This window comes from Giraffa tippelskirchi, chromosome 10 (genome assembly GCF_054371585.1).
Source record: "Giraffa tippelskirchi isolate mGirTip1 chromosome 10, T2T-mGirTip1v1.2.pri, whole genome shotgun sequence".
Classification (NCBI taxonomy): domain Eukaryota; kingdom Metazoa; phylum Chordata; class Mammalia; order Artiodactyla; family Giraffidae; genus Giraffa; species Giraffa tippelskirchi.
Genome location: NC_137284.1, coordinates 76,913,110 through 76,935,438, shown reverse-complemented (window position 1 = coordinate 76,935,438; position 22,329 = coordinate 76,913,110). Strand labels below are relative to the sequence as shown.

The window sequence follows — 22,329 nt, the reverse complement described above, 5'->3', positions numbered from 1 at the left end:
TAAGTTTATAATATTTCAAGTTAGCACCCAATGGTTTGAATTATTCCTCTATTCACTACTACCCAAACCGGGTTGTTTCAGTTTTATGGTAATATAAATAATTATATAACAAACATCTTTGTGAACATAGCTATTTTTCAAATTTAGGATTTGTTCTTTAGAAGACATTCACAGAATAGTAATTAGTGAAATCTCTTGATTAAAATTAGCTAAAATCTTTGAAAAACAAATATTCCAAATTACACTCCCCTGGAAGTACCAGCTCTCTTGATTAATAACCCCAAAGAACAAACCAAATCACTGACAGTGAAATAAGGTGGTAGACGGGCAACTATCTCATTGATTTAATCTGAATTTTGTAATTATTAGTGAAATTGAGCATTTTTTCCAGATATTAATTAGTTGAAGCATCTCTTTCACAAATTACACTTTTTAAACATTTATTGACTGAGGTGATGGTGGTAGTTAAAAAAATTTTTTATGAAGATGAAATTTTCATTTGTAACCTTAGACAATATCACAGGTAGATGAGGCAGATGCAGGTCCCTGAGCCCAAGTAACAGCTGCAGACATATGTGCTGATTAAACAGAAGTCAGAGTAGCAGCATAGACCAAAGAGATGAAAATGTAAAGAATAAAGAAAGGCTTATGTCCAAAGCTAGTTTATTGGTATTCCTATGGCTTCATAAAGGCATTAAACTGATTAATATTTTGGGGTGCTTCATCTTGAAGTGGCACTGTAGTGTGATGGAAACGGTGTTAAAGTTGAGCAAGAATTCTTCAATATATATAAATCAACCAATGTGATATACCATATTAACAAACTGAAAGATAAAAACCATATGATTATCTCAACGGATGCAGAGAAAAGCCTTTGACAAAATTCAACACCCATTTATGATCAAAACTCTCCAGAAAGTAGGCATAGAAGGAACATACCTCAACTTAATAAAGGCCACATACGACAAAACCACAGCAAACATTATCCTCAATGGTGAACAACTAAGAGCATTTCCTCTAAAATTAGGAATAAGACAAGGGTGCCAACTCTCACCACTACTATTCAACATAGTTTCCGAAGTCCTAGTTAGCTACAGCAATCAGAGAAGAAAAAGAGATAAAAGGAATCCAGGTTGGAAAAGAAGTAAAACCCTCACTGTTAGCAGAGGATGTGATTCTCCACATAGAAAACCCTAAGGATGACACCAGAAAATTACTAGAGCTAATCACTGAGCATAGTCAAGTCACAGGATATAAAATTAATACACAGGAATGCCTTGAATTTCTATACACTAATAACGAAAATTCAGGAGGAGAAATTAAAGAAACAATCCCATTTACCACTGCAACAAAAAGAACACAATATTCAGGAATAAATTTACCTAAAGAGAGAAAAGATCTGTATGCAGAAAACTGTAAGACACTGGTGGAAAAAAATCAAAGACAATACAAACAGATGGCAAGATATACCATGTTCTTGGATTGGAAAAATCAATATGGTGAAAATGACTTTACAGCTCAAAGCCACCCATAGATTCGATACAATCCCTATGAAACTACCAATGGTATTCTTCACAGAACTAGAACAAATGATTTCACAATTTGTATGAAACACAAAGGATCCAGAATATCCAAAGCAATCTTGAGAAAGAAGAATGGAACTGGAAGAATCAACCTTCCTGACTTCAGACTGTACTACAAAGCTATAGTCATCGAGACAGCATGGTACGGGCACAAAAACAGAAATACAGACCATGGAACAAGATAGAAAGCCAAGAGATAAATCCATGCACCCATGGGCACCTTATCTTTGACAAAGGAGGCAAAAATATACAATGGAGAAAAGACTATCTCTTCAACAAGTGGTGCTGGGAAAACTGGTCAACCATGTGTAAAATAATGAAATTAGAACACTTCCTAACATCATACACAAAAATAAACTCAAAATGGATTAAAGATCTAAATGTAAGACCAAAAACTATAAAACTCTTAGAGGAAAACATAGGCAGAGCACTCTCTGACACAAATCACAGCAAGATCCTCTATGCCCCACCTCCCAGAGTAATGGAAATAAAAACAAAAATGAACAAATGGGACCTAATCAAACTTAAAATCTTTTGCACAATGAAGGAAAGTATAAGCAAGGTGAAAAGACAACCCTCAGAATGTGAGAAAATAACAGGAAATGAAACAACTGACAAAGAATTAATCTCCAAAACAAACAAGCAGCTCATGCAGCTCAATACCAGAAAAATAAGCAATACAATCAAAAAGTAGGCAGAAGACCTAAACAGACATTTCTCCAAAGAACACATACAGATGGCTAAAAAACATATGAAAAAATGCTTATCATTGCTCATTATTAGAGAAATGCAAATCAAAACTACAATGAGGTATCATCTCACACTGATCAGAATGGCCAGGCCATCATCAAAAAGTCTACAAATAATAAATGCTGGAGAGAGTGTAGAGAAAAGGGAACCCTCCTACACTGTTGGTGGGAATACAAATTGATACAGCCACTATGGAGAACAGTATGGAAATATCTTAAAAAATCAGGAATAAAACTACTATATGGCCCAGCAATCCAACTACTGGGCATATACCCTGAGGAAACCATAATTGAAAAAGAAATATGTAACCCAATGTCATTGCAGCACTATTTACAATAGCCAGGACACAGCAGCAAGCTAGATCTCCACTGACAAATGAATGGATAAGGAAGTTGTGGCACATATACACAATGGAATATTACTCACCTATAAAAATGAGTGCATTTGAGATGTAATGAGGTGGATGAACCTAGAGCCTATTATACACAGTGAAGTAAGTCAGAAAGAGAAAAACAAATATTGTATATTAACACACACACACACACACATATATATATGGATTCTAGAAAGATAGTACTGATGATTCTACTTGCAGGGCAGCAAAGGAGACACAGACATAAAGAACAGACTTTTGGTCACAGTAGGGGAAGGAGAGGGTGGGATGATTTGAGAGAATAGCACTGAAACATACACATTAGCATATGTAAAACAGCCATTGGGAGTTTGATGTATGATGCAGGGAACCCAAAGCGGGTGCTCTGTGACAACCTAGAGGGGTGGATGGAGAGGGTGGTGTGAGGGGAGTTCAAGAGAGAGCTGACATATGTAAACCTATGGCCGATTCATGTTGATGTATGGCAAAAACCATCACAATATTGTTAAGTAATTATCCTCTAATTAAAAATTTTAAAATGCCAATAAAAAAGTGTGAAAGTTGAAAGACAAAGTCTCTGTTTTATCTTCTAGACAAGGGTCTATATATTGTAGATAGCACAAATGGCAGTAGAGTCTATTTCTATAGTCACAACATATATTGTGTATATATTGCAATGTGCTTCTGCACTTCCTTCCATTAGAGGAGTCTGTTTTTCTAACTCTTGAATTTGTGGTTTGCCACTTAACTTGCTTTGGACAATGGGTTATTACCAAGCATTGGCAAACAAATACAGATAATAGGCATCACTGTATGTTTCTGTATGTTTTTGAGGAGATTACAGATGTTTCCTGGAGGAGGAAATGGCAACCCACTCCAGGAGTCTTGCCTGGAGAATCCCATGGACAGAGGAGCCTGGTGGGCTGCAGTCCATGGGGTCACAGGGAGTCGGACATGACTGAGTAACTGAGCACAGAGATGTTTAAATTAGTTTTTAAGGCAACTCTGATGGTAGTATACTATAAAGGAGGAACTATGGAGGGGAAAGATTAGAGGCAGGGAGACCCATCAGGAGATACTGGAGATGTAAGTAAAAGGAGGATCTGCAAACAGGCAGTATAGATGGCATTACCTCTGAAGGTAGAGATACAAGTTACTTTAGAGGTAGGATTGATGGGGATTTAGAAATCCATCAGATAGGTGGGGTTAAGGAAAGAAATCAATCCTGAATATTCATTGGAAGGACTGATGCTGAAGCTCCAATACTTCAGCCACCTGATGCGAAGAGCTCACTCACTGGAAAAGATCCTAATGCTGGGAAAGATAGAAAGCAAAAGGAGAAAGAAGTGGCAGAGGATGAGAAGGTTAGATAGCACCATTGGCTCATGGATATGAATTTGAACAACTCCGGGAGAGCAAATTTGTGGAGGACAGAGGAATCTAGTCCATGGGGTTGCAAAGAGTTGGACACGACTTAGCAACTGAACAACAACAATGAGAGAACTGAGTCAAAGACAACATCAATTTCTTAACAATGGTATGTACTGGCAGAGTAGTGCTGCAGGACTGAGGTGCCAGCAGGTCATTCATCTGGAGGTAAGCAGCAGGCAATGAAGATGATGCTATGGACATATAATAGCCCCAAGTTACACACTTTCTCATTTTCCAGCTGGCTTGCTTGATTTTGCTATGTACCTGCTTGGTTATTTTAGTCTAGGATTCAAAATGTTCAAAGGATATTTGTGGGAAAAGAAGCCATCATTATAATTCCAACTTACATTTTAATTTTTTCTATGGTTTTGATATTAGGGCTAATCTATTTTCTTCATTACTGTGTAATACTTACCTAATAATTATATGGCACAATAGAATAAATAAAATTTATGCCATAGAACTTATTATTCATTGAGTACCTATGGGAAAAGAAAGACAGTAAACAGTAATGATCACAGTTAGCGTAGTCAGATTTAGCAAATAAAAGAATAGGACATCAATTAAAAGTGAACTTCAGATAAAAAGTCACATAATTAGTCTAACTACGATAAGTAATTATTCTATGTCACATAGAATATTTGGTGCATACTTATTAATCTCTTTTTTTTAATCTGAAATTCAAATTTAACTGAGAGACCTGCATTTCATTTGGTAGTGCTACCTGAGATGTCTTTTATGGAACATTTCTCTCTGAAATGCTGATGCATATTAAGTGGAAAAAGTGGTCTATGGACTAAAAATTAGGAAAATGCTGGAAAAAGCAAGATGAAATAGAGTTCCTTTCTTTCAGGACCTCTCAGAACTTTTAAATATACTATTACACATAGTAAGTCTCCTAAAGCAAGATAGTATTCAGCATTTTCCACCTTTTATTTGACCAGATGTTTTCTTGATGTTTTGCAGATATTGTATGGAGGATAGCTGTTAACCTATTTGTGTCTCCACCAGTGTAAGTAATAGGTGGTGTGATGTGGTCAACATGACAGAAGATACAGATACTTCAAATCTATATTCAAGTCCCAGGACCATCAATCACTGGATGTTTGAAACGGAGCATATCATCAAGCCTGACTGAGTGGCACTTCCTCCTCTAGAGATACCAAAACACCTCATTCAAGAGGAGTCTCCTGAGGCTTGGAAGACACAGCATGTGAGAGAGCACTCTTCATGCTGAGAAGCCCAATACAGATGCCAAAACCATTATAACAAGAGGAGAGAAATGAAACAAAGGATCAGACCCAAGAAGGAACTTCCCAACAGCGCCTTGAGTTTCACATCTGTCAGTGCACCTGTCCCCAGGGTCACCTGGCCATAACATTCTAGTTTGCAGGCTGGCTGGTTCACTGCATTTTACTCAGCCTACAGAGCTTTGTCAACATCTGCTACTACTGGGTGTTTGCTGATTGTGCTGTTTGGAGGGAGCTTCCATCTCATAATTGTGACTGAAAGTTGCTATCTGGTACTGATTTCACCCAATTCTGTCCCTGAACCTGTAGCTGCATCTAGGAGGATTGATAAGAACACAAAGGAAGCAACCTCTCTGATTCTCTGAAAGTCATTTTAATTTACTTGTTTCCATTAATTATTTATTTCAGTTGACTGCTCTTCATTGTCATAACAACTGTAGTTCTTTCTGTGCAAAACTCAAAACAGAACTTTGAGGATGGTCATTTTGTCGTGCTCCAACTTCTTATAGCAGCTGGAAACTGATGGGAAATAAAAAGAGAGATAAAGGAGAGCCACGGGAGACAGGGGCTTACTTGAATATGAGAGATCCTTATGAAACTATTTTTCACTAATAAATTATTATTTGTAATGATTCTTCAAACCTAATATTGGTAAATCAGCTATTTGTTAATGGCTTTTAGGAAATATCTAGAACCAGACAGAAATATTAACAAAGATTGTTCACAATATGTTTGTTGGAAGTGAGTTTTCTTTTGTTGGAAGGCACCTGAATCATCCATTTTGGTTTGACTGAACTTTGAATCAAGTCTTTTTCTAGTATCCAGAGGAAGCTCTTTGCCCCCAAGATAGAATAAGTGATAGCAGTATATATGTGCGTACATTCTTAAGATTTTATGTCATTAACCAACACCAAATCAGGAAAGAGACAACACTGATTCCCAAGTACATTTCTAAAGAGAAATGTGGGGATTTCAGGTTTCTTTTGATTATTAAGGTTTATATGGCTTATTTCTGAAAACTTTTCACATGGTAACTACACTGCCCTCCCATCATTTAGCTCTAACTCCCAGATGATTTGAGACTCTGTGAACATTCCATTGTCTGTGAAATGATTTCTAATGGTGATACTCAGGGGGATTTCTTCTTCTGAATGCTATTAGTGACCTAACAGAAAAGGGTGTGGTTTAACTTGCCAGCTAAATGCGTAACTGTAGCTGCGTAGAACAAATCAAGAGAGCATTTGCCACAAGCTGGTATCCATGTGACCTTTAACATTTTAGTGATATATGGGTGCTGTGAACATAACTGAACTGTAACTGAGAGAAAAGAATTTATCCTCTCTCTTCAAAGTTTCAGACTCCTAAGAGCATTATCTCACCCAATTTGTTAACAGTAAGAGCTTATTAGAGTAAGAACTTGCAAAAGGATGATAGAATGAAAGAGTTTTAATGTATTCTGCCAAAGGGAAATTTACCATCTGGCTGTCTTCATGAATCACATATGCCGAGAATAATATTTTAGAAGATACTGACAACAAGACACAGTAATTTGTAAATGAATATTACTGATGCTGCCCTTTTTAAAGCAATCTGTGGAATAAATCAGTATACAGCAACTACAGGATTACAAGTCAAAGACTTGAAATAGGAGAATAATGAAGTGTATTACTGGTTTTTTGTAATTGTAATAAAGATCCCAAATCTTTAAAATGTAATTACTTTGATGCAAATTTCACTGTTTCCATATGCATCCTCTCAATGTGCTCCACAAAATAGGTAGGATAGGAAAATATATCATGAAGCCAAGACTACAAAAAAAGTCTTACGGGCAAACACTGTCAAGCAATTAAAGATCACAGAAATATGTCACTGGTCTGACTTCTCAGAAAGTGTTCTCTATAGCACAAATCTTGAAAGTGTTATTAATGGAAGACTTCAATTTTCAATACATATAGCTAGGTCCAAAGACATGATTTTAACTTTTAGAAAAAGTAAAGCATAATTTAAAATTGTAGAAATTCAGTTAGGAATTGGGGGATAACCAAATATTTTCTAGCAGTAGTCTGACAATGTTCTTGCTTTAGAGATCATAAATTTAAAATGAAAACTATTCATAGTTGATGAAAACTAAGAAATACACATGCTTTTCCTTAAAAATTTGTTTGGAAAGTGTATTAAAGAAATGTAAGAAAAGAAGAGTCTCGTAGACAGTGACAATTCTTCTATCATAAATTGGATGATTTAAACCTGATTATATGTGGGCTGAGAATCTAAATTTTAAATGCCTTTCTCTTCTCTGTGTCAGTGATGGTTCTGATATTGCCATACTATCCTGTTGGTTGATAAAGGATCATAAAGAAGTTTTTCTAATGATGGAGGGATTACAAGAAAGTCAAGTTTGTGGTCATTGAGGAGGAGGACCATGACAACTGCCACTTTTCAAAACAATAAGTATATACCTTACTTCTCAGAAAATTAAGAGGAAATCTTCTGCAAAGGAAAAGATACATTCTGGCAATATTTCTGCATATTTTTTCTTTCATCTCATTTTTCCATAAGGCTAAGTTTTATTTTTCCCCAAAGAATAGCAGTGTATTAGCTAGATATATTTATCTTGTGGATCTGGCAAAGTCCTGCAGTTTCATAATGATCACTATAATATATAGTAGAATATATGGTATATATTTATCATATACTGTATATAATTGTAGCTTCTTTCTGAATATATACATTTGCATGACAATTAAGTGGCACTTGGGGAACTATTTTCTCTTTTTTTTAGTCTCCTGAGGTATAATCTCAAGGGACAAAAAAAGTACATTCTCATTCACCTCTATTTTTTTTCACAAACTTTTAAGAAGGAAAGATAGTTAATAGCACCTGGATATGAAACTGAATCAGTATGAACATCAAGCTGTTAGAAATTCCAAAAGATGTCGAAGGGCTTGTGGATGATTTTTGCTTTTTTCTGAGATTTAAGAAATACTACATGAAGGTTTGGGCTTCTCTGGTGGCACAGTGGTAAAGCATCCACCTGCCAATGCAAGAGACATCTCTGGGTCAGGAAGATCCCCTGGCGGAGGAAATGGCAACCCACTCCAGTATTCTTGCTTGGAAAATTTCATGGACAGAGGAGCCTGGCAGGCAACAGTCCGTGGGATCACAGTCGGACATGACTCTACATGCAGGCACAAGAATGTTTTGGAAATAATTCAGGGAAAAAAAAACCACTGGTGGAGGTAGGGAAGCACTGTGCTCAGTGAAGAGTGAAATTCTCAAATTACTATCAGAGAGGATAATTAAAAATAAAATTGTAGAGGCACTTCCCCAGTGGTCCAGTGGCTAAGACTCTGTGCTCCCAACGTACAGGGGGCCTGAATCTGATCCCTGGTCAGGGAACTAGATTCCACTCGCTCCAAATAAAGATCCCATATGCCGCAAGGAAGATCGAAGATTCTGCATGCTGCAACTAAGACTCGGTGCAGCCAAATAAAAACACATATTTTTTCAAAAACTGCAGGAATAGAGCTGTAGGCAGAAGAAATCTGAATATTTAATAACCATTTTCATTTTGTTTATTTCTAGCAAGTGTGGAAATATAGCCAAAAAACACACGTAGGATCAGGTTTCTCAAACACATGAGTTGTAGACTAAGTCCTCAGCCTGGTGAATTATTTGTTCTTATCTAAACTGGAAATGATGAGGATTAAAGATTATACAGAAGAAACACTATTTGGGGGTTAATCTGGCATGATGACAAGTATATGAAGAAAAAGTGAAGAAAGAGCAATGTAAAAATAACTGGGACCTAGTATGTTGGTAAGTTACAAACTATTTATGATTTTTAACATTAGAAGACATGACAAGTGGTTTTATTTTAAGCTTTAAAAATATGTGTAACGGTTTCAGGGTAATAAGACTGGATTCTTCTTTAAGTCCATGTAATAATAAACTGTTTTAAACAACAATACCATGGAACATAATATTTAAAGTTTAGAGTTAAGCATAAAGTTATATTTTGATGAAACCATAATAAAACTTGAAGGAAATTTATGTGAATATTTGATTATTTTTATGACCTGGAGGGTGGAAAAGCCTATATGCATACACAAAGAAGAAGAAACCCCCAAAGAAAATACAAGTGATTTGGCAACACAGAAATCTCTTACATATAAGAAGATGCCGTAAGTAAACTTAAATGCAAATAACTAATAACTAATTGGGAGAGGGGGAGAATATATAAATACAAGCTCATGATGAGCTTCACTGATCCAACCTGGTTAATTTGTTTATAAACACTCCTTATAAGAAGTTTGCTAGGAAAAGAAGTTGACATCATAGGGTAAGTCATATCCACCTGATTATTCGATTAATGACCTTCTTCCTTGCAGCTAGAATCACATGTAACACAAACATTTTTAAACTGTGCCGATCATTCCTGTAACCAATTTTGTTCAATTTTGTTCAATTTTGAACAATTTTGTTCTCTCTAGGTCTCTGGCTATTTATCTGAGCCATTAGCAATTGCCAATGATGTAACCCTTAAATGTTGATAGTTTATGTTTTCATTTTCATCTAGTTTAAGATATTTTCTAATTTCTCTTGTGATTTCTTTTTTAACTCATGAGTTATTCAGAAATGTATTATATAACACTCAATTACTTTGGGATTTCCCAAATGTCTTTCTGTTATTGAGTCCTAATTTAATTTGATTATGGTTGGAAAGCATAGTTTGTATGATTTCAACTGTTTTAAATTTATTGGTACTTTTCTTTCTTTTTAAAAATAGCTTAGCACACAGTTTATCTATCCCAGAGAATATTCCATATGTACTTGAAAAGAAGGTGCATTGTACTGTTTCATGACATGTTAGCAGTAAGGTCAACCAATTTATAAAGATTAAATTGTCTTTTATAAATAGCATATAGTTGGATCTGTTGATTTTTAATCCACTCTACAATCTCTGCCTTTTTTCTTTTGGTTATACCACATGGCTTGTGGGATCATAGTCTACTGACCAGGGATTGAAACTGCACCCTCAGCAATAAAAGCCTGGAGTCCTAAACACTGGACCATCAGGGAATTTCCTAATCTCTGCCTTTTCATTGAAGTGTTTAGCCCATTCAAATTTATTATCCTTATTTGATGTGGCTGGATTTGTACCTACAATCTTACTGTTGTTTTCTACATATTTCATGTCTTTTGTTTCTCAGTTCCTTCTTTACTCCTCTGTTAATCAATTTTTAAAAATTATTTATTTATTTATGACTTTGCTGGATCTTCGTTGCTGGGTGCTGGCTTTCTCTAATTTTAGACATGGGAGGGGGCTTCTATTTGCTGTGTTGAGCAGGATTCTCACTGCAGTGACTTCTCCTGCTGCAGAGCACGGGCTCTAGTTACCTGGGCTTCAGTAGCTATGGCACCTGGGCTTAACAGCTGTAGTGTACAGGCTTACTTGCTCCGAGGAATGTGGAATCTTCCCGGACCAGGGATCAAACTTGCAACCCCTGCATTGGCAGTTGGATTCTTAACCATTAGACCACCAGGGAAGACCCCAAATATTTTTTATTAGGCTATTTTACTTCTTTTGTGAAGTTTTTTAGCTATAATTTTTGTGTTATTTGTGTGTGTGTCTATGGTTATTCTTGGGCTTCTCAGGTGGGGTAGTGGTAAAGAACCTGTCAATGCAGGAGACGCAGGAGTTGCAGGTTCAATCCCTGGGTTAGGAAGATCCCCTGGAGGAGGAAATGGCAACCCACTCCAGTATTCTTGCTTGGAAAACTGCACCAACAGAGGAGCTTGGAGGTTATAGTCCATGCGGCTGTAAAGAGCTGGACACAACTAAGCTACTGAGCACACAAATACATATAACATATAGGCATTAACATATATGATTTTATCTTCGTACAACCTACTTTTGGTTAGTTCAAATAATTATACTTAGTTAGTAAATATTCTTAGTTGTTAAGTAAATACTGTAAACTTATTCCAATACAATTCCACTTTTTTCTCACCTTTGTGTTATTACTCTCAAGCACATTACATTTGTACATTTTATAAGCTGAAGAACATAGTCTTACACTTAAAAAGCATTGATCCATACATATATTTACCATTTCTGGGGTAATTTTGAGTTACCATGTGATGTTATTTCCTTTCAGTTTGAAGGTCTTCTTTGTAAGAAACATCATTTCCTCTCAGTCTCCAGGTCTTTTCTCAGACGAAAGATCAATTATCAATCAACTCTCTTAGATTTTGTCTACTGGTGATGTCTTAACTTCACTTCCATTTCTGAAGGATAATTTTACTTGATAGAATTCTTTGTTGATATGGTGTTTTCTTTCAGCATTTTGAATATGCTATCTCTCTTCTGACTTTCATTGTTTCCAACGAGAAGTCACCTGTTAATTGTATTGTTTCGTGGGAACAAGAATGTGATGCACTATTTTTGTCTTGCTTTCAACATTTTCTCTTTTCTTTCAACAGTCTGGCAAAATATGTCTGTGTTTAGGTCTCTATTTATCCTTCTTGAGATTCAATGGATTCTGGGATCTGTAACTTTTTTTTTTTTTTTTAGCAAACTGGGGAAGTTCTCAGCCACTATTTATTCAAATGTATTTTCAGAACTTCTTTCTCTTCTCTTGCTTGGATTTTTGTTTTATGTACGTTGGAATGCCTGAAAATGTCCCCTGTATCTGAGAATGTTTATTTTTGTTTCTTAAATTGGATGATTCCTATTGATTTATCTTCAAGGTCACTTATTCCTTCTTCTGCCATCTCAAATCTGTTATGAAACTCACTTAATTTTTTATTTCAATTATTCTATTTTTCAAATACTGAATTTTTATATGATTCTTTTAATTCTTTCCTATAATAATTTTTTTTGAGGGGGTCGGATTTTTAGTTTAAAGTCAATGGAAAGCTGCCGATGGACCTTAAGTATGATGGTGACATGATCCAACTCACAGATTCCATCATCTTCCCTCTTCCTTTTTTTCTCTACTGAGCAAGGAATATATTTCCAGCTCCTGTAGCATCTGTCTTGTTGTAGGGAGTTTATGGTTCTTTTTTGTAGTTTCAACTTACTGAGATAACTCATTCATTGAATTATTGCCATTATATTTAATTCTTTGAACATATTTACAATAGTTGGATTGGAGTATATATCATATTGCTGATAATTTTATAATCTGGGCCCCCTCAAAGTCCATTTCCATTGACTCCCTGTACCCACTCCCAGGTATAGATTATATCTTATTTCTTTCCATGTCTAGCAATTTTGGGTTGAAAAGTGGACATTTTAGATAATATACTGTATCAACTCAGAGGTTTTTTTTGGAAGGGGGGTTGTTGGTTATTTTTAGTAATGTGCCTGAACATAAACCACAGAATGTGTCTCTCCTGTATCATTCATCTGCTTATGTCTTTTCAGTGTTTATATTTTTTTGTTACAGCCTGACTTTCAGGAAGTCATCACTGTGTCAACATAATTTAGTGGTTAGGCCACTAATTTGGGCAGAGTTGTGCCTGGGTAGCTCAGCTGGTAAAGAGTCCGCTTGCAATTCAGGAGACCCCAGCTCAATTCCTGGTTTGGGAAGTTTCCCTGGAGAAGGGACAGGCTATTCACTCCAGTATTCTTGGGCTTCCCCAAGAATGGTGGCTCAGATAGTAGAGAATCTGCCTGCAATGTGGGAGAACTGGGTTTGATCCCTGGGTTGGGAAGATCCCCTGGAGGAGGGCATGGCAACCCACTCCAGTATTCTTCCTAGAGAATCCCCATGGACAGAGGAGCCTGGCGGGCTACAGTCCATGAAGCTGCAAACAATTGTAAATGACTGAGCAACTAAGCACAGGTGTTCATGTATCTCAAGGTCATAATGCTTCTAACCTGTATTGAAGTGATCTTTGTGTGCACTGGGGGATACTTTAAACTTTACAGTCAGTTCTCAACTCCCCCTTTCCTAGAACTTTTTGCCATGCATTGCTATGTATCCCAGTGACCCCTGGATATGTGGAGAGCTTATATCAGGTTATCTATGTATGGTTCTCTTATTTCTAGACTCTCCCTGTTAAGTTTTCTGGCTAGTCAACCATTCATCCCAACTGGAATGCAATCTTGGTCTAGCAAACCATGATGTTTCCCCTGTCCATTCCATCCTATACCACCACTTTTAGCTGAAAAGTCATGATATTTTCACCTTTTACTCTAAATCTAGTCCAGACCTCTCTGTAAGCAAAGTTCCCTGTGCCAGGCTGGTCATGTTGCATTCTTGCCAACTGAGTCAGTCACAAAAGATACTATATGACTCCATTCATATGAAAGTTAAGAATAAGGAATCTAATAGAGATATAAAGTAGATTAATGGTCGCTTAGGGCTGTGAGGAGACCAGAATATGGAGAGGTGGTGTGGGGTGATAGTTGAAAGGTAGAGTTTCTTTCCTGAGGTGATAAAAGTATTGAAAAATTGTGGTGATAGTTGTGCATTTCTGTGAACACACTAAAAATAACTGTTCAATTTAAACGTGTGAATTCTATGATATGTAAATTATATCTCCATAAAGATGTTAAAAATAAAAAGGATGAACACAGAGTTGTGGCCAAGAGCTATATAAGACAAAAATAGCATGATCAGAATACAGACTCCAAAGAGGTAGGGAAGAATTTTGCATAATCCAAATAATGGCTGTAAGAAATTATCAGCAAACTGAATGGAAGTGTAGAATTCTCTTAACAGAGATCAAGTGCTAAAATTAAAAGAGATTATGAGTGAAGGAAGGAAAGAATGAATTATGAAATAGTGTAAAAATTCAGGAGACAGAGGTTATTAAACTCAATTCAAGTTGTATGTTATGGCCTTGGGATCTCCTGTTGGCACAATGACTTTAAAAACAGTTCACTGAATTCCTATGACTCTGATAATAGCATCCTAAACTTAATTCTTGATCCCATGTTTCAGTCTTAAATCTCTCACTGTTGAGTAACCATAACTGACCTTCTCCATGTACTATGTAAAAATCTGTTTCCTTAATAAAATGAATTTCCATACAGGGAAGCTAAATAAATAAGTATAAAGAGAGTACAGTCTTACATCTTTGTATTAAAGTAAAATGAATCTGGGTAATCATAATTTGAAGATGTTTTAAAAGTCTCACCCACTTGAAACAAAAAGGTGTAAGAGAATTTTATGAAGCATATAAACAGTATTAGAATATTCAAGACAACTGAAAATTTTATTTGTAAATTTAACTTCTTATTTTTAGAAGAGGAAGATTTGCTTAAGTTACAACTTTGTCTTGTCAGATATTTGCTACACTTAAAAAGAAAATGTTCATACACTTTAAAATATTGAACTAATTTAATTAAGTTTATAAACGGGATATAATATAATATAGGTTCCCTCATAGCTCAGTTGGTAAAGAATCTGCCTGCAATGCAGGAGACCCGGGTTCGGTTCCTGGGTTGGGATGATTCCCTGGAGAAGGAAACGGCAACCCACTCTAGTATTCTTGCCTGGAGAATCCCATGGACAGAGGAGCCTGGCAGGCTACAGTCCATGGGGTCGCAAGAGTCAGACACGACTTAGCAACTAAACTACTACTACTACTACTACTACAATAATATAATGGGATTTTTCATCTGTTAAATTTGATTTAATCAAACATTCATCAAAGAATGGAAACAATTTCATACACATTTTTATATACAATTTTTATATTTCATCACATAAAAACTGGTGTGAATTTGTAGACTAAGACATTTAGAAGAGTAGGATTCAGCCAAGGTGAATATGTGGCTAAATTAGAGTTTTTCTTTCAATGGTAGGGACCAAAAAGACAGAGTATCTATGGAGCATGTTTTAATGCACAGAGGGCAAGAGGGGAATGTATAACATTAATACAGTTGCAACAGCAGCAGTGATGTAAATAAATAAGAAAGACCACTAGTTACAAAAGAGCTTATAATTAAGGCTGAATGTCCATACATTCCATTAGTGGAATTGGAGAAGCTGCAGAGAGCATGAAGATTTCTATGTTTCAGCTAGTATTTTAGTAATGATCCAGTAGAAAATTATCAATTAAAATTTCAGGAAGAGGCCATATTATGGTACAGAGAAAGGTAACAAGAAAAAGGAGAAGACTAAGATCAGGCTAAATATTACCTGAATTACTTACTCATGGCTAAGTGCTATACCAATGTGCTGGGAAAGGAATTAAATCTAACTTCACTATCGCTCCATATCACACATACCCGTAGTATAACTGTACATGATTCCTAATAAGTTCTTATTATTAATTATTTTATTAGGCTTTTAAGGGTCCATATAAAAGAAAAACTTTGAATACCAGGGATATAACACTCTTTTGTGACTGGACAGAGCTTAGACAAGAAAGCATGTGGAATTTCTTCTCTACTGGAAGTAACTATTAGAATGAATCAGAGGAATAGCTTTATAATCTCAATGAAATGAGATTTCACTTCAATCCCAATGAAATGTTGGGATATGGGATTTCAGGGTCTTTTAAAAAACTGTTTAGGGTATGATGAAGAACACTGTCACCAATGTTTTTTAACCTTGAGAATAGAGAGGCAAGGATGAGGATGTTAAAGCACATGAGGTTGCCTAGAACTCAATTTTAAGAACTTGGGAAAGTTAACTGATTTCTCTATTTCTCAGAGTCTGTATCTGCAAACTAGCAGCAATAATGTTGCTTGCTAAATGAGATTATTTTAATGCTCAAATGGTCTAAAGCTTTTTGAGAATTTGGTAAAATTTTTACATATAGTAAACGCTAGAAAAAGATTAGTTATTATCATTAAGGTAAGAAAACAAAATTACACATTAGTAAATGTTTGAGGATTATTATCATTATTATATGTGTGATTTTGTATGGCTTTTTCATTCATATTGTGTAATTTTCATGTTATTGTCCCTTCCTATTCTCAAAGGTATAAAAAGGAACACATTAGAATGCTAAGGAACTGACCTAAAGTATTGACTCAACAATAAAGTATTTGCTTCCAGAGGAGGTTAAGGCAGGGGAAAGGTGTTCAAAAGTTGTCCTTCAATTGAAAAGAGCACTATTCAAAATCCTTTAGATACAGTATACACTACAATTTAGCACCCTGTCATAGCTAACCCCCACCATAACCCAAATTTTTAGGCAGCATTACTGAGTGCAAGCATTACAATCCTTGTTATACTACTTCCTAGTTATGTGACTGGTATGGATTGAATTCAGTTCAGTTTAGTTCAGTCACTCAGTCGTGTCTGATTCTTTGCGACCCTATGAACCACAGCACACCAGGCCTCCCTGTCCATCACCAACTACCGGAGTCCACCCAAACCCATGTCCATTGAGTCGTGATGCCATCCAACCATCTCATCCTCTGTCATCCCCTTCTTCTCCTGCCCTCAATCTTTCCCAGCATCAGGGTCTTTTCCAATGAGTCAGCTCTTCGAATCAGGTGGCCAAAGTAATGGAGTTTCAGCTTCAACATCAGTGCTTCCAATGAACACCCAGGACTGATCCTCTTTAGGATGGACTGGGTGGATCTCCTTGCAGTCCAAGGGACTCTCAAGAGTCTTCTCCAACACCACAGTTCAAAAACATCCATTCTTCTGCGCTCAACTTTCTTTATAGTTCAACTCTCACATCCATATACATGAGCACTGGAAAAACCATAGCCTTGACTAGATGGACCTTTGTTGACAAAGTAATGTCTCTGCTTTTCAGTATGCTGTCTAGGTTGGTCATAACTTTCCTTCCAAGGAGTAAGCGTCTTTTAATTTCATAGCTGCAATCACTATCTGCAGTGATTTTGGAGCCCAGAAAAATAAACTCAGCCACTGTTTCCACTGTTTCCCCACTATTTGCCATGAAGTGATGGGACCAGATGCCATGATCTTCGTTTTCTGAATGCTGAACTTTAAGCCAACTTTTTCACTCTCCTCTTTCACTTTCATCAAGAGGCTCTTTAGATCTTCACTTTCTGCCATAAGGGTGGTGTCATCTGCATATCTGACGTTACTGATATTTCTCCCGGCAATCTTGATTCCAGCTTGTGTTTCTTCCAGCCCAGCGTTTCTCATGATGTACTCTACATATAAGTTAAATAAGCAGAGTGACAATATACAGCCTTGATGTACTCCTTTTCCTATTAGGAACCAGTCTGTTGTTCCATGTCCAGTTCTAACTGTTGCTTCCTGACCTGCATAAAGATTTCTCAACAGGCAGATCAGGTGGTCTGGTATCCCCATCTCTTTCAGAATTTTCCACTGTTTATTGTGATCCACACAGTCAAAGGCTTTGGCATAGTTAATAAAGCAGAAATAGATGTTTTTCTGGAATCTCCCTCCTTTTTCGATAATTCAATGAATGTTGGCAATTTGATCTCTGGTTCCTCTCCTTTTCTAAAACCACCTTGAACATCTGGAAGTTCACGGTTCACATATTGCTGAAGCCTGGCTTGGAGAATTTTGAGTGCAATTGTGCAGTAGTTTGAGCATTCTTTGGCATTGCCTTTGTGTTTGGAATGAAAACTGACCGTTTCCAGTTCTGTGGCCACTGCTGAATTTTCCAAATTTGCTGGCATATTGAATGAAGCACTTTTACAGCATCATCTTTCAGGATTTGAAATAGTTCAACTGGAATTCCATCATGTCTGCTAGCTTTATTTGTAGTGATGCTTCCTGAGGCCCAGTTGACTTCTCATTCCAGGATATCTGACTCTAGGTGAGTGATCACACCATCGTGATTATATGGGTCATGAAGATCTTTTTTGTACAGTTCTTCTGTGTATTTTTGCCACCTCTTCTTAATATCTTTTGCTTCTCTTAGGTCGCTACCATTTCTGCCCTTTATTGAGCCCATCTTTGCATAAAATGTTTCCTTGGTATCTCTAATTTTCTTAAGGAGATCTCTAGTCTTTCCCTGGAGAAGGCAATGGCACCCCACTCCAGTACTCTTGCCTGGAAAATCCCATGGATGGAGGAGCCTGGTAGGCTACAGTCCATGGGGTCGGTAAGAGTTGGACACGACTGAGCAACTTCACTTTCACTTTTCCCTTTCATGCACTGGAGAAGGAAATAGCAACCCACTCCAGTATTCTTGCCTGGAGAATCCCAGGGATGGCGGAGCCTGGTGGGCTGCCGTCTATGAGCTCACACAGAGTCGGACACGACTGAAGCGACTTAGCAGCAGCAGCAGCAGTCTGTCCCATTCTACTGTTTTCCTCTATTTCTTTTCAATGATTGCTGAGGAATGCTTTCTTATCTCTCCTTGCTATTCTTTGGAACTCTGCATTCAAACGGGTATATCTTTCCTTTTCTCCTTTGCTTTTCGTTTCCCTTCTTTTCCCAGCTGTTTGTAAGGCCTCCTCAGACAACCATTTTGCTTTTTTGCATTTCTTTTTCTTGGGGATGGTCTTGATTCCTGTCTTCCTGTACAATGTCACGAACCTCCATCCATAGTTCATCAGGCACTCTGTCTATCAGATCTAGTCCTTTAAAGCTATTTCTCACTTCTACTGTATAGTCATAAGGGATTTGATTTAGGTCATACCTGAATGGTCTAGTGGTTTTCTCCACTTTCTTCAATTTCAGTCTGAATTTGGCAATAAGGAGTTCATGATCTGAGCAACAGTCAGCTCCCAGTCTTGTTTTTGCTGACTGTATAGAGCTTCTCCATCTTTGGCTGCAAAGAATATAATCAATCTGATTTCAGTGTTGACCATCTGGTGATTTCCATGTGCAGAGTCCTCTCTTGTGTTGTTCGAAGAGGGTGTTTGCTATGACCAGTGCATTCTCCTGGCAGAACTCTATTAGCCTTTGCCCTGCTTCATTCTGTACTCCAAGGCCAAATTTGCCTGTTACTCCAGGTGTTTCTTGACTTCCTACTTTTGCATTCCAGTCCCCTATAATGAAAGGGACATCTTTTTTGGGTGTTAGTTGTAGAAGGTCTTGTAGGTCTTCATAGAACTGTTCAACTTCAGCTTCTTCAGCGTTACTGGTTGGGGCATAGACTTGGATTACTGTGATACTGAATGGTTTGCCTTGGAATCGAACAGGGGTCATTCTGTCGTTTTTGAGATTGCATCTAAGTACTGCATTTCAGACTCTTTTGTTGACTATTGATGGCTACTCCATTTCTTCTAAGGGATTCCTGCCCACAGTAGTAGATAGTAGTAGTAGATAGTAGTAGTAGTAGTAGATAGTAGTAGTCATCTGAGTTAAATTCACCCATTCCAGTCCATCTTAGTTCGCTGATTCCTAGAATGTCAATGTTCACTCTTGTCATCTCCCGTTTGACCACTTCCCATTTGCCTTGATTCATGGACCTAACATTCCAGGTTCCTATGCCGTATTGCTCTTTACAGCATCAAACCTTGCTTCTATCACCAGTCCCATCCACAACTGGGTGTTGTTTTTGTTTTGGCTCCATCCCTTCATTCTTTCTGGAGTTATTTCTCCACTGATCTCCAGTAACATATTGGGCACTTACTGACCTGGGGAGTTCATCTTTCAGTGTCCTATCTTTTTGCCTTTTCATACTGTTCATGGGGTTCTCAAGGCAAGAATACTGGAGTGGTTTGCCATTCCCTTCTCCAGTGGACCACATTTTGTCAGACCTCTCCACTATGTCTTGGGTGGCCCCACACGGCATGGCTTAGTTTCACTGAGTTAGACAAGGTTGTGGTCCATGTAATCAGATTGGATAGTTGTCTGTGATTGTGGTTTTAGTCTGTCTGCCCTCTGACGCCCTCTCTCAGTGCCTACCGTCCTACTTGGTTTTCTCTTACCTTGGACATGAGGTATCTCTTCACGGCTCCAGCAAAGTGCGGCCGCTGCTCCCTACCTTGGACGTGGGGTAGTTCCTCCCAGCCACCGCCCCTGAATTTGGGCGTGGGGTAGCTCCTCCTGGCCGCCACTCCTGACCTCGGGCGTGGGGTAACTCCTCCCGGGCAACTGAATTGCATGCCCTCAAAAGAGATATGTTGAAGTCTTAACCCTCAGTTCCTCAAAGTATGACCTAATTTTGAAATCTGTTCATTACAGATGTAGTTAGTTAAATGAAGTCATAGTGCAGTAGGCTGGGCTACCAATCTAAAATGACTATTTTCCTATAAGAAGACAGCCATGTGAAGACCCAGAGATACACAGGGAGAAGGCTATGTGGTAGTATTAGGTTGAGAGAAGGATTGGAGTGATGCATCTACAAACTGAGGAACCCTGGGATTATCAGGAGCTAGGAAGTGACAAAGAAGAATTCTTTTATAGGCTTCAGACAGACTTTCAACCTCAAGAACTGTATGACAATACATTTCTTACCACCACTAAGCTTGTGGTACTTTGGTACAGCAACTCTAGGAAACTGAGATAGCGGTTTTTTAAAAAAAATAATTTTATTTATTTATTTATTTATTTTTGGCTGTGGTGGGTCTTCATTGCTGCACTGACTTTTCTCTAGTTGTGGTGAGCCGGGGCTATTCTCTAGTTAACTGTGTGTGGGCTTCATTGTGGTGGCTTCTCTTGTTGCGGGGCACGGGTTCTAGAGCACAGGCTCCATAGTTGTTGTGCACTGGCTTAATTCCTCCATGGAATATGGGATCTTCCCAGACAGGGGATCAAACTATGTCTACTACATTGGTAGGTGGATTCTTTACCACTGAGCTACCAGGCAAGCCCTAATACAGTGATCTTGATCAATTTAGTTACTTCTCTGTGCCTCAGTTTTCTAACCTTTAAAATAGGAATAACTAGTCTACCTACCTTATAGGGTTGAAGTAACCCATGCAAACACTCAAATACAACATATTAGTTATTTTTCTAAAACTGGTTGTTTAGTGGTTCTTGGCCTACAAAAAAATATCAACATGAAGGTACAAATATACTTTTGAGTACAAGTTTGATACTCAGACTTTAAAAGCTGGTAAAAAACAATATTCATGATAATAATACAGCAAAGTTCTGTGACCATGTGAATTACAATATTACACAACTGATGATTGGCTTTCATTCTCTGCCCAGCTTGCTTTTGCAAACTGGGTTCAATAAGCAGGCAACTCCATCTTGGGAAATGGCAGGAAAAGGAGACCACAGACCTCCAACACTGTTGTTGTTTTTTTTTTGGTCCAATCTCCCTAATCATACAAATGAGTCAGGCATCAGTCAATGGAGGGATTCTTGGAATGATGCTTGAATCCTGGAAGTCCCAGGCAGTCAGAGAAGCCAGAATTGTTCTCATTGATATTAAAGCCAGATTAGACAATTGCCGCCAGGTTAATGGCACAAAATTATGCCTGAGACCAGGATACTGCTGATTCACGCTGCTAAACTACAACTCTGAACTGGCTATGTGGGCAGGCTTGCCCACTTATTCCCTTGAAATAACGCAACTCTGAATTTTATACAACTTGAACGTTTGGACTCCTCTTGCCATTTACTATTTAGCAAAATCCATCAGTTTATTAAAAGCCGTCAATAGATATTTGCAGTATATCAATCACTTTATCAAACGGGTATTTGGAAATATCTCATGTGAGTCATTTAGTTGATAGGTTTCTATTTTGGAACAGAAACCAATTATGCAACTTAGAGATGTGAATATACCTGTGCATGTGCAGCTCTTTAAATATCAACAGATACGCCTACTGCACTCAAAATGAGAAAGACTGACACAGGACATTTTTTCCCCCCTAAGGAAAATGGAATGCAAACAAATGGTCCATTAACACACAGATTAGCGTTTCTGATTCATGCATTGTTTCACTCTGAGATATATGATAGATTTCCTTCTCCTCCCCCAACTTACCTGGATGGTTGGATATAACATAGACCTAGGCCTTAAGGGAGATGTTTGACTTGGAATTTAATTCTTAAGGAACAAATTAGCCAGATTATACATTTCTAAAATAAGACAAATTAAGAGTGACTTGGATCTC

The 22,329-nt window shown here is 37.5% G+C and overlaps 1 long non-coding RNA gene across 1 annotated transcript in view; it reads right to left on the bottom strand.

The window, feature by feature from the left end:
* Nucleotides 1-22,329, bottom strand: part of LOC145524351 (uncharacterized) — a 227,133-nt gene that overhangs the window by 98,340 nt on the left and 106,464 nt on the right. The gene's annotated exons all lie outside the window — the stretch shown is intronic.